The following is a 12589-nucleotide window of genomic DNA, read 5'->3' on the forward strand; positions in this document are numbered from 1 at the left end:
GCAGGGCACAAAGGCAGAGCAGGTCACAGGAGATGCCTGACAAACACGCCAAGCTTTGATTGTGTTGTACAGACTGAAACAGGGCTCAACCTCACATGAAGAAGACAAAAGAGCTGGGGTGCATTGCTCTGCAGGGCTCCCCATGGAGATATCTCAGCACTTCAGGATAAATGTACCGAGAAGGGGTGCTTAAAGACAACAAATAAGGTCATGTGTCCCCATGGATGCCAGACACATTCCACTCATGGGAACAAGAGCATGCTAGGGTGGAAAGAGCCCTGAAAGAGCCCTCAGGAGCTCTGTAATGTATGATGATACAAAGAGCCTTGGCTCAGGACTAATAATAAACAGCAACAATGACTCAGAGACCTCCGTTGTTGGCTGGACATGGCAGAGGAACAGGAGGAGCAAGCAGGAAGCCCCTGATGAACGACTGATGGCCCAGAGCATATTCCTGGAAAAACAGAAACATGCTTTTCATCTCCATGACATATTTCCATCTCCAGACAATCCTGAAGTCTGTGCTTTTAACAAACACTCAGAAAGCACTCTTCTGCAGAAACCCAGCATATGCCTCTCAACACACAACAAAGAAAAGAGAACATCAGCTAAACGGTGAGATGGACAGGAGGACATAGCAAGGGCTGAGCATGCAAGATACAACAGTCCAAGCCAGAAGACAAGCAGCTGTTCTGCTCTCACTCATTCTCAGTGCACTGGCTGGAGAAAACACTTGGTCACAGTGTTCTAACAGGACCTGCTCTCCATCCCTGGGAACATCTGCCAGAATTAACCATCTCATATCAGAGGAGATGAAGCATGGAACGCCAAACAATGCTCATGACTTTTTAGTAATTTTTGCATGCCTCCTGCTTTCACAGCAACTTTCTGTATTAGCTTAAAATGATTCCAGCCCTTCAGAAAGTAAAGTACTCGGAGATTGCAGAAGCATCTAGTCCTTCCTCTACAAAGCCAGAAACTAGCACAGATAAATCTGGGGATGCAAATATGGAGGCCAAGGAGCAGCAGAGGGGGGTTAATGCTGTAGTCTTGAACCCCAGCATCTGAAATTGAAGTGTGTTCTCCCCTGTTCATGACACTGCTGCCTTCAACTCGGAGCAAACAGGTAAGCCCCCAGGTCTGCAGCCAGGAGACATCTCAGCTCTTTTCATCTTCTTTGGAGTACAAAGCTCCATGTATTAAGCCATGTAGGAGCAATGGGCGCTGCACTCCCACAAGGGGTAACTTCTACATCCCGTATTAGACCAGGGAAGAATGGAGCCACATCATCTATCTTCATAAAAGAGCATCTCTGTCTTCAGATGGGGCTTCCTTGAGCGTGAGTCCTCCAAAAAGCATTTCTGTGAGCGCCATACACTGAACATCAAAGACTCACTGGGGCCTACTGCTTTCCAGCAGCCTGAGAGCAGCTGAATTGCACATCTAGCATAAAACTTAACCCACATCAAGGAAAAGCTGGCCAGAGGGAAGCAAGCTACAGCTTCCAGCTCCTCAGAGGGATGGTGCATCCTGCACTGGCTACACAGCCTGAAGAGCATGGCTCCCGAGGAGTCTCTGCAGTGTGGTCCAGTTTCCAGTTACAGGCACTGATCACATCAGCAGAAGGGCAGAATTTTGGACTTAGTTTTGTGTTTGTGTGGACAGGAAGGATGCTCAGAGTTACAGCTGTTAATTCACCATATAGGTTTAATATGCCTTCTACAACCAAAACAATCTCCAGTTACTGGTCCTCAGGATAAACCTAACACAGGGTCAGAATCCCTACATAGGACATTGCTACAACTCAAGACTTTTTAGTGAAGCCGCTAGATCCTGCTACAAGCAGGGACATCGCAGCACACTAGACTAAAGCTCAGGTTAACTCCTCCTGGCATTTTCTGTACCTCTTGACAGACCTAAAGATAATACTCGAACACACAGGGAAATCTCAGTAGCAAATAACCTAATTAGAATTGGAAGTTTCACATCCTCGGGTTGGCCAGCAGATCTGCTGATCCTGAGGGTCAGTGTTCTCTGTGGTCAGCAGGCAGCAAGAAGAAGAAAACACAGGGAGCCCTGATGGACCCCCTCATTCTGCCCTCCCCCCCACAAAGGTCCAAGGTTGCTTTCTGTGGAAGATTCCTAACACTTTGGCTGAAACAACACCAGCATTTGGGCAGGGCTCTGTGTTATTTTTAACACTTGCTCACATAACTCTTTGGATGAATCCTGGGAAGAGCTTGTCACCAAAATAGTATACTGTGGGCACTATTTATACACCCACTGGCAGCACAGCAGGGTATGCTAAGGAGGGAAAGCCAGAGGACCCCCTTCCCTCCTCACAGCTTAGCAGCTATGGACTGGGGGTCGAGGGAAGGGAGAGGGCTAAAACATGATCCTCAGAGGTTAACTATCACCTGCAGAAGACCTGATATCCTTGTCTGTCCTGTTTAGGAGACTGTCATCCACCTGAGGTACAGTGAACTTGGGGAAGATGGATGGCTGTGATTACAGGGACAGCCACATCACAGCTGCTGTTGACTAAAAAGGGAACAGTTGTGCTTAAACATTAGCTAGTTCAGAAGAAAATGCTGCTGCCCTTCTATTTAATCTATCCTTGGCTAGTGCAGGGAAATCCAGCAGGTGTAGGGTTTCCTGGCCAACACCTCTTTTCCCTATACAGCCCCAGGAAAGGCGTGCAGTGGTGGAGGATGGTGAAGCATTAAATGCCAGTGAGGTTTGCTGGAAAGAAGACACCAGACTAACAAGACTGAGTCTCCTTCATGCCTAGGGACAAGAGCAGCCTCAGGCCTTTTCATAATCAAAACAGCTTGCCTTAAGGGACTGAAGTAAAAAAAAAACAAAACAAAACCCTTTTGAGACTGTCCGAGGAGAGGAAGCTCTTCCCTTGTTTAATTTTCTGGGGTAAAAATAACTTCTCTAAAGCCATTTCTGTGCCAATTAAACTTCCTTGATTTTTGTCTTCTGTGAATTTATTTTCCCTCTCCCTTTCCCCCAAGATACATTCAGACTGCTCTCTACTTTCATGTCTCCTGGAGAAGCAGGTGACATGGCCTGCAGAATAAGCACAGGATGCATGAGAACACAGGAGATAGCCTCTGGAACATCAGCACACTATCCTGGAGTGGAAGGGGAGCCTGAGTTTGATTTTCCAGTCTGTAGGTAAAAAAGGCAAATGGATATATGCATTTTTGTTCCTTGTAATAGAGGCTAAAGCCTGAGCAGCATACTGATTGCTCATCAGAGCTATAGAACAATGCAAAATAAAACCACATACACACTACTAATTGGAGCATGCTCTCCAGGCAGGGGCAGGACTGGCCACATTACTTTCAGCAGAACAAATGGATGGAATCAGCTCCTACCTTGAAAGATAGAATCTCCCTGAATTGTGGGCTCGGGTCAGTTCAGCTGGAAGCCGGGTGCAGCAGCAACGGTGTGAGAGCAGCAGGAGGAATACAGCATGCCAAGCCAGTGATAATCCAAAGCAAAACCAGCTTGTCCCCGTGTCGGCTCAGGGATCAGCAAGCCAAGCTGCAGGGATTCTCTGCAGGCAGCTCCTCTGTTTCTGCAGGGTGGCGGGTGAGAGGCAACATGACAAGGCACTTCTTCCAGATGGGAGCTGGCTCAGGGATTCCTCCTGCCGCCAGTCACCTGCCCCTGCTAAGGCACAGCCGTGCCAGGGTGCTGGTCTTGCTCATAGAGCATGTGGGCAGGAAAGAAAAGCGAGGGCTGTGGGCTGCTGGCAACGCAAGGGCCAGATTGCTAATGAATACCCCAGTGTAAATACAGAAGCACTCTAGAGAGGACTATGGCAGAAATGTAGCTCGTATTACAGAGAGCCATTTACAGCAAGCTCAGAAAGAAGTAAGCATGATGGGGCTGTACAAGCTGAATCCACTGCCTGCCCGCACAGGCAGGGGATTGAGAGGGCAACTGGCTGCCAGGAGAAGCCGTGGGGTGAAGTGACCACTAGCAAGGGGCAATCCCCCAGCCCCACACTCTCTAACAGCTCCTACTACTCCATGCACAGCACCTGCGAGCAGTAATGCAAACCCATGCAATTTTCCATCCTCTATCCCACCTGGGATAGCCCCAGCCCCACACCTTCTCTGGTGCACAGTGCTACAGCAGCTTGGGAGAAAGGCTGATCAGAGCATTGCTCCATCCATGCACATGATCAGCTCATTGTACAGGATCCTGTTCCTGTAGTCCAGGCCCTCCACTCACGCATGGGAGCTCCGCAGTCCCTGGGACTTACCCTCTCTCTCCAGCTCTTCAACTGCCTTTGGCACTTGCCAGGATTCTTCCTTCCCTCCCATTTCAGGATAACTTACAAGCTGTATTGCAACTGGATTTACACCAAATAAGGAAGCTGGGGGGACAGGGACTAGCTCTGCAAAGAAGCAATGTGTCAAAGAGTTTGGAGGCTTTGCCTCCACTGTCCCCACAGCTGGAACCGGCCGTAGAGGAGTTTTTTGGGTTTTAGCGACTGCCCAGTAAACTAGTAAGCACTGAAACACCTCATCAAGAGACTGAGAAGAACCTGTTTCAGTACACATACCACAGCAGGCATAGCCTATTTTCAGTAAGCCTGTTGCTAGATAGTTGTATAGTTCATACCAGTGATCTCTGTGGATGCAATCAGTGATGAAGAGTGGGGAGTTCATGTAGTTATATAGCACTGAGGTCTGTTCTGTAGAGGCTGGGAGACCTCCTTTGAAAAAATATTGCCTGGTCTCAAAAGAAAACAAGTTGAAAACAGTTGACATAGGCCAATTGTGTCAGTGAGTGCTGTTAAAAACAGAGCTTCATAGAAAGCATAAGGACTTAAAAGCAACAAGTATATGTTCTGGTGATACCTACAAGAGGGATGAAGCCAGCTAGACGTTTAAACAGCTTGACATGTTCCCTGTTAATGAAAGCAACCAGGCTGTATTATGTGCTGTCTCCTCTCTCCAGCAAACTGCCATTACCCCTCAACACAACTGGGAAAGTGTGGTTATTAAAGTTGAATTTCCCTGTTCCTGCGCATGCTGATATCCTTTCCCCGGGCTGACAATGCCTGCAATGAGGAAAGTGCTTCATGGTTTCCCTCTCCACAGTGCAGAGATTCTTTACCAAAGCCCAGCCCTGCTGACCTTGGGATGAGCTACCTTTGCACAATAAATAAAGGAGAAATTCCCAATGTTACAACCATGAACTTGGTGCCAGGTACAGCTCCCCAGATCAGCCTGAGACAAAATACAGCCACAACTTCACCTCCAAGTATTCACCAGCATGGGCAGGAGGGCTCCAGACAGGGGGCTGCTTCTCCTAACGTGATGAGCTTCCATCACTTATCCCTGTATAGAGGCAAACTGGAAATAGGTCCCTCCTAGAGTGAAACAACTACATTGACCGGCTAACCAACACAACAGTAAAGATACATCTTCAACCAAACCGCTTCTGCAACCAAGGGAATGGCTAACCACCAGGATATTCCAAAGCATATAGAAACCACTCACAACAACTCAGGCTCTGATGAGGCAGCTGATAGTGTTTAGATCCAGGCTGCAAAAAGGCTTACCGCATCAGCACCAATAGCAATCTTGCCAAGGCATAAGTGACAGTCCTGCAGCACCCACAGCCTGGCAGGAGCACAATCATTGACGTGGGCTGGGGAGTCCCATCTACAAGGTCACCCTTGTTCTTTCTGACCACACCTGGAGAGATGGAGGAATGTGATACTCGCAGAAAATGTGGTTCAGCAAACTGTACAGCTTAGCCTTGTCTCACTTCGGAAGCTGCGCTTACCCACAGGCACTCCTCCACCTCAGTCTGCCCAAGTTCATCGTTCATTGAAGGAACCCACAGGAGACAAAACACACAGTCAACACCACTTCATGGGAGTTTACTTTTCCAGCTCAGCTGCACAAAACATACAGTACACCACCTCCCTGATTGACGTCTAAGTTTTCTCCCCTGTGAAAGAAGGATCACAACACTTACCAAATTGTTGCAGATGTTGTGAAGGTGACTTCGTTATAGGATTCTGGCTGGCTGTAAACTGCAATAAGCTTTCTATGAGGCTCTTGTCTTACCCATAAAGCAAAAAAAAACTTTCCTAGGCATATAAGTTACTGCACCCAGCTTTCTTCACCCTCACCACGGCAGGTACACTGAAAAGACAGGGATCCCCACTACTTCTGAAAGCAGGAGCTTTGGTCCCTCTACCAGCTGGGTCCAGGCCATCTGACAGGCAGGAATGCAATGCACCAGCCCAACCTCAGCCGTGCTGTCAAGGCAGTGGAAGGGCTGGGACTGCACTGCTCTGGAATTCCAGCAACGCACTAACACCCTGTCAGCCTGCACACTCCTCCCTGCCCCGGACCAGGCTGAATCACTGGAAATACCAAAACAATGATGAGGTCACGTTCCCAGAGCAAGGAACTGGAGCCAGATATAGCTGCGTGGAGAAGCATGCTAAAAAGGGACTTGGTGTACAGGCAGACAGGCACCCTGGGCATTTGTCTCATTTAAAAACAGCTTGAGGCTGCCAGGAGACTTTTTCTTCTCCTCAGGGAGCAGGGAACTGGGCAGCACAACAGGGGCTTTAAACTCTTTATCCACCCTGTTGAAAGAGGTACAAACATTACAGCTTATGAGTGCATAGATTTGTGTCCAAGGACTGAGGCAGAGGTAAAATTATGATTAGATGCTGCATCCTGCGTTCCCAAAATCTCACTGCAATACCAGTCTCAGGCTTAAGCGGTTAATAATCTACTTCAGCAAGCTGAATGGTGAACAAAACTCATATGTTCACTACTGCCTAGTTGTTTTTCCTACAGCCTCAGCCAGCTTCCATGGAAAAAAAATAATTAAAAAAAAATTACGTAGCTAAGTTTTTAATGGTTGAGCAGCAAGTAACAGTGGCTTTACTATTGCTCCTAAAATGAATACTCCATCATCAGCAAATAGACTTTTCAAGGCAGTATAGTTCCAGACTTTCCCAGTTCTCAGTGGAGAGAGCCTGAAGACATTTTGCTACTTAGACTTTGAAGGAAATTGCAACATAGGACTTGGAAAGGACAGAGGAATTCACAACAGAATTTGAAATAGCCTGCTCTTTCCCCTCGATGTAGAAGGAGACATTTGGATGGATAACAAGAACACCCACTGTTACATGAAGAAAATGCTCTAAGAATCCAGGTTTGTCCCACCAGATACTAATCAGAAGCCAAGAAGGAGCAAAGTTAGGACCAGATAGCTAACACCAGGCATCTCACCTGGCAGGCTGAGCGGTGGTCACTTAGCTGGCATGCTCTCTGCAATGACCAGTGTCTGGTACACTGAGCTGGCAGGCTGTGACTACACCACCCGCTTTCTCCTGCAAGGGCCTTCAGATTTGCTATTAAAAGTTATAAGAAAATCTGTGGTGACCTGTGCATAACTCCCACAGGAGAGCCATTAGACCAGAAGTGTGCAAAACCAATTCAGTTCATTCTCTCCCCACTGTTTCAGTGTGTTCAGGTAACAAGAACTATACTGAGTCACACCAACAACTCTTCTTCTGGTCTAGCGCCCTATCCTTGACATTCTGGCACCAGCATATACATATCACAGATGTTGTTATCAATCCTAAGACCACACTCCTGCAACCTTAAACAATCAGCAGCCAAGAAACTTCTAGGGCTGGAGGTTGTACACTGACCACCATGATTACCAGGCACTGAAACACATCTCTCCCATTGAGGTGTCTGGTTCCTTTTGGAATCTGTGTGTATTTTCATCCTTCATGCCATCTCATAGCAACATGTTCTGCAAATCAGCTGTGTTGAAAAAGGACTTCCTTAACCTCCTGCCCAATAAATAATTTTGCTGGATGTGCTTCCTCTGTGCTGTGAGAAATAGCAAAGTCAAGTAAGGTCATTCCTTACTCAGTTTCTCCCTACTGTACACTATTTCACCGTCCTTTACTCTCTCCCAATAGCATCTACTTTTCCTTGTTTAATCTCTTTTCCTACAGGAGCTGTTTCAGTCCCTTAATCATTCTCATTCCCCTTTTCTGCATCATGTCCAGGTCTACGCCATTCTTTTTTTGAAAGAGGGTATTCAGATATTATGTAGTACTCCAGATGAAGGCACAACATGACCGTTTATAAGAATATATACCAACATTTTTTGATTTATTCTTTATTTCTGGTATGAGGTCTGCCTTTTTGACTACAGCTGAACAGTGAGCTGATGTGCTCAGACAACAATCCACAGTGACTGGAAGGGGCTTCTGGTGGGCAGTGATAAACTGTAAATCACCATGACATGCATACAGTTGTGGCATTTATCAGCATGGAATCCCATTTGTTGTTTTATCATGCTAATAGTTTTGCAAGATACTCCTATAATTCTTCAGGCAGCTTTCAAACTGACTACCCTGACTAAGAGAATCATCAGAAAATTATAGTCTCACTCAGTCTTTCAAACCATAGCTAGGTAGGCAGCACAGGATGTGTTCTACAGAGACCTCCACATGACCTAGGCACTACAGGTTCTAGAGCTATGATGCATTGAAGAGCAGAGCATATGACAAGGAGTGTTCTAAGCAAAGTGATGAGGAATGCTTCAGATCAACAGGATATCCCAGTACAACCTGGTGCAAGGAGCTGTGGAGCTTGTGGTCTGTAACTGAACTTGTGCTGACACAGGGCCATGCACAGGTAGAGATCTGTACCAGATACTTCACAGGCTTTTCTAGGCATAGTCTCAATACTGTGTATGTGGTAGCACAATCATTACACCAGTAAGATGGACACACTCCACATCCCACTGCTGGGATGAGATTAGCAGCAAATCAAACTTGGGCTCACGCCATCATCTGAACCAGCATCTTGCCCTAGCACCTGTGGAGGATCCTGGTGCAGTTTGAACCAGCCACTGTGCAGCTAGCCAGCAGGAAGTTCTTCTTGTGAAGGACATGAGCAAGTCACCCAAGAGATACTTCCATCATAGTGCATAGTCTTCTGCAAAGCCATTGAACTAGCAGAGAGGTTGAAGGCATCCTCAGGCAGTGTCCTCCAACAGCAGCCTTAACAGGCTGTGCCAGACACATTCTGGTGTCAGAACAACAGCTGTGACAGCAGCCCAAGAGCTGTCCCTGGGGAGACTGTTCAGACAGGAGCAGTCCTGAGGAAGACACTGTGACCAGTTATGCCTGCTCCCAACCCTTGTCAATGTGGTCAGCACAACCAACACCACTTTACAAGGAAAACAGCCATTCTCTATAATTGAGCAAGTCATGCATTTCTTCCTTTCCCCTCATTATCAGGTCCTGAAGGTCCCATGCACCAAGAAGACAAAAAAGGTTTCTTCTTTCCTTTGAAGTCTGAAGGCTAGCTGCCAATATGGTTGCATCATCCACCTGAACTCCAGGGATTCACTGCTGAAAGGAAGAGGACTTTGTGCACATCAACACCTCTTGAAAGTAGAAAGGCAAGCAGCTGGGAACTGTGGGGTCACATTTGACAAAGGAACAAAAACATGGTTTAGAAGTTTCTTATAAAATCTTGAAACAACATAGGAAGAAAATAGATGAGGTAGACTTACAAAAGACTTGCCTGGGCATGTAAGAATGACCTCTCTGTCAATATTAAAAATGTTTCTGACCCAGAGAAGTAGGATGAAATTGGGGTCCAACTATGGGATAGTGCTAGTTGTAGTGATAAGGCAGCTGCTAATTTATTGCCATGTTAGCTAGTCATATTTGAGACTCTAAAATTGCACAAGGGACTGCAGGAAAATACAGAGGACGGAGCAATGGCTCTTACAGCCCCGTCAGCTCCTCTATTGACTCGATCACCATCACTGAACCTCACAGTGAAGCAAAAAACATATTCTGCTCCTAATACCTATGTATGCCTGATAATTTCAGTGAAGACCCAGATGATACTTTTGATCCAGCTCCTATTGATCCAGGAAAAGAATCAGATTTGTATGCCCTAGACCTGCATGATAGATGGGCATTCATAAAGAAAGGTGTTAGACAAGCTGAAGACACAGGAATACTAAAAGCTTTTCCAGTCATCTATGTGCCAGATCAAGCCTCTGCTGCCAAGCTGCCCCCACTGCCACAGCTCCCATGGCAGCCGCTGTCCCCACCCAGATAGCAGCCCTGGATAATTTGCAATGCCCACAGGACAGTCCTTTGCAATGGAAAGGCTGCCACAACTAACGGCTATCGTATTGAAGGCATTTAGAAATGTCCCTGATGCTGGGACTCACGTACGGAAGGACCTCCTACACATTGACACTTCAATTCATAGAAACAACATGAAGTTCATGATCAGGCCCAAGTTATTGTTAAAAATTTGCAGAGGAACCAATATTTTCCTTAAATAACCTGGGTAGAGGATATGCTTGTGTTTCTACAGGTTCCAGCCCAAGGCAGGTGCCTGCTCAACGGGTCAAACCTTCGTTGTCACAATCATTACCAACATCAGCGACACGATGATGACCTCGTCATTGTGGGTTCCACCTCAACCAACAATTAATATATGGGTAAATCTAGCCAATCAAAGAGAACAGGATACACTATGCCTATCGCTATCCAGTCCAGGGAATCTTTCTACTGCCTGCTTGGTAGAACAACATGTTGACAACTGGCCTGTTCCCTCTGACAGATGGCAATTTGTAAACAACACCCCTACTGATATAGTTGATCAGTTCAATAATTGGGTTGTATGGCTTCCAAAAATGAACATTGACCCACAAGAATCAGTTATTAGGATCTGTGAAAATGGATTACTGTGTGATTTTCAATTACACAGATCTGTGGTCCTCATTTAAGAGACATAGGGATATAGATCCCAAACCTCATAAGATTCAATGGTTAAAGGCTACCTTGCCTATATATAGAAATGCCACTACACAGTGTAACTATACTGCTGCAAATCTGACATTATCAAGTAGATACCAGCACAAGTTGCCTCATGCATTCTTTTTAATCTGTGGAGATTGCGCTTGGCCTGGTTCCCCCTCACGTGCGTGTGGGGGACCACGTAGTGTTGGAAGACTAACACTGCTGACATCCAACACCTCCATGACTGAAAGTCATAGAAAGTGCCACAAATGTTTCGCACATGCCTATCAATCTGATTGCAATGATAATACAAGGGTTTGGAACACTCGTGAAATTGTAGTGGCACCACAAGTGGCTGTGGGTAAAGCTTTGGGGATACTAGATAAGCTTTGTTGCTGGTTAGCAAAACAGACTAATGCTACTTCCCTAGCACTGAGTGGGTTGTTGTTAGATGCTGATTCTCTTAGACATGCTATGCTTCAAAATAGAGTTGCCATAGATTTTTTGCTATTAGTGCGAGGTCATGGATGCCAAGATTTTGATGGACTTTGTTGCATGAATTTATCAGGGTCTATCCATAAGAGCACTGACAGTCTACAAGTTGGAGTGCGAAAGTTACAGCAAGATGATGGTTTTAATATTTTTTGAAACCTCTTTGGAAATTTAGGGCTAACTGTGTGGCTTAAAAGAATATTGCAAGTAGGATTAATGTGTTTAGTGATTTTTATTTGTATTTTGGTTTGTATTCTGTGCTTTCTGAAAATGACACAAAGTTTAATAGATCTTGTGTTGAAACAAGCATTCTTTACAAACACAGAGGGGGGAAGTGTGGGGTCTTCCAGAGCAAGCTCAAATATGTCGATGGAGTGAAAGCAGCCCCAGGAGAAGGGTATTGTTATGCTTGATGAAACAAAACTGTGGGATGAGAAAGCAAGAATTCAATACACACAATGAAGTGCACAGAGCATTGTGACATTGCTTAGTGTTTCAAAATATGTAACTGATAGCTTTTGCCTTGCCTGTTGATAGCAGTAAGAAAGTATCAAAACTTTATGTTAAGTTAGCAGTAAATAGGCGTGTGATCAGCACATGATCTGATAGTTAATTGGTTTATAGATATATACTAACAATTGTGACTGAACATACATTTTAGAGTTATTATATGATTTGTATTGAGAAGAATGTAAAAGGAGTCGGGCTGAGAATAAAGTTGTCTCACTCTGCATTCCAGAATGAGTCCGTGCAATTTCAAGATGCAACACTTTCCTTCCCCTCTACCCTCAACGCTCCTGGATGCCAGGAACCTGTTAAGCAAATAAATCATTAATTGTAACTATTATTTAATGCTGTCATCATTCTGCCAAGGAGCCCTATAAAAAACTGTTGGTTTGGGGTGATGGTCACACTCCCACTGACAGCTCCACTGAGAACTCAGTCAGAAGGGCAGAATCCAGGGCAAGGCTTAAGGGCTACAAAGATGCTCAGCAAATACCCACCCCAGGCACAACAGATATGAATTGTCGAAATCAATATTCCCACTCCAGGCAAGCACACCCAAGAATAAGAAGAGGAGAGGAAGGAACTGTGGGCTTCAGATGAGCAGCAGGTATCACGAGAAAAACTCCACCCAGAATTCACATTCCAGAATAAGAGGAAGAGAAACACATGGGCAACAAACCTCAGAAAACACTCTGCTATGTGCCCCGAACTTTGGTGAAGAACTGGGAAATAAGA

The 12589-nt window shown here is 45.7% G+C and overlaps 1 protein-coding gene across 1 annotated transcript in view; it reads right to left on the reverse strand.

Annotated features, from left to right (window-relative positions):
- The window catches only part of RUSC2 (RUN and SH3 domain containing 2), a 47560-nt gene extending 43915 nt beyond the window's left edge, over positions 1-3645 (reverse strand). The window contains exon 1 of the mRNA XM_069881113.1: positions 3387-3645. The gene's annotated coding sequence lies outside the window, so the exon portion shown is untranslated. The remainder of the gene's footprint in view (positions 1-3386) is intronic.
- Between the last annotated feature and the right edge of the window lie 8944 nt (positions 3646-12589).

The sequence above is a fragment of the Phaenicophaeus curvirostris genome, chromosome Z, assembly GCF_032191515.1.
Source record: "Phaenicophaeus curvirostris isolate KB17595 chromosome Z, BPBGC_Pcur_1.0, whole genome shotgun sequence".
In the NCBI taxonomy this organism is placed as follows: domain Eukaryota; kingdom Metazoa; phylum Chordata; class Aves; order Cuculiformes; family Cuculidae; genus Phaenicophaeus; species Phaenicophaeus curvirostris.